Here is a 1,300-nt window from a genome sequence, read left to right on the forward strand (position 1 = left end):
AACACTACTCCCATTCCATTTCCACAACTTGCAAGGAAGCCTAGGAAGCAACTGGAACCTGATCCTAAAATGGTAGAAATATTCAAAAAGGTTGAGGTAACTGTTCCCCTTTTTGATGTTATTCAGTAGGTACCTAAATATGCAAAGTTTCTAAAAGATTTATGTATCCATAAAGATAAAATTACTGAATTAGAAACTATTCCTTTTGGTAGTTTTATATCTGCTTTAATGGGAGGATTACTTGAAAAATGTAGTGATCCAGGTCCTTGCGTAGTTAGTTGTACTATTGGTGGTGTAGTAATTTATGATTGCATGTGTGATTTAGGAGCATGTGTCAGTATAATGCCTTTTTCTATATATGATGTTTTAAGGCTCCCTCCCTTAAAAAGGTCGGCAACTCATTTTGTGTTAACAGATAAAAGCATTATTACAGTTGCTGGAGTTGCTGAAGATGTTTTGGTGAACATTAAAGGGCTCACATTTCCCACTGATTTTTATATCTTGGAGATGCCCCATAATGATTCAGATAAGCCATCATTAATCCTACTTGGAAGACCATTCCTGAAGACATCAAAATTCAAATTGGATGCTTTTTAAGGGACATACTCCTTTGAAATAGATGGCCGCATAGTAATCTTCAATCTGAATGGAGTCATTGACAACCCCTCAGAAGATCGTTCTATCTTCCAGTGTGATGTCATAGACGAAAGTGTGGCTGAAGTTCAAAAGGAAGAGTTTGAAGAGAGGCACACTGGACAAGGTCCAAGTGTGGGGACCCTCTTAACTGACAATGAGGACACTTAGCCATTTTCACAAGCCCCAGATAACCCAGAGCCTGTCCATGATCAAAAGTTAGAATTGAAACCTCTCCCACCACATCTCAAATATGCTTACCTTGAGGATGAGCAGAAGCTTCCGGTTATTATTGCATGAGAACTGACTTCTCAACAAGAAGAACAGCTACTTGATGTGTTGAGAAAGCATAAGAAGGCAATAGGGTGGAGTTTGGCAGACATAGTGGGAATCAACCCTCAAATATGTGAGCACAGAATATTTTTAGAAGAGGAAGCAAGACCTGTCCATCAACCACAAAGAAGATTGAATCCTACCATCTTAGAAGTTGTCAAAAAGGAAGTGACCAAACTATTGGAGGCCGGTATCATATATCCCATTTCAGACAGTGAATGGGTAAGCCAAGTGCAAGTGGTGCCCAAGAAGTCCGGAGTCACTACAGTGAAAAATGAGCATGGATAGCTCATAGAAACTAGAGTTCAGAATGCTTGGAGAGTCTGCATTGATT

Source organism: Arachis duranensis, chromosome 1 (assembly GCF_000817695.3).
Source record: "Arachis duranensis cultivar V14167 chromosome 1, aradu.V14167.gnm2.J7QH, whole genome shotgun sequence".
Classification (NCBI taxonomy): domain Eukaryota; kingdom Viridiplantae; phylum Streptophyta; class Magnoliopsida; order Fabales; family Fabaceae; genus Arachis; species Arachis duranensis.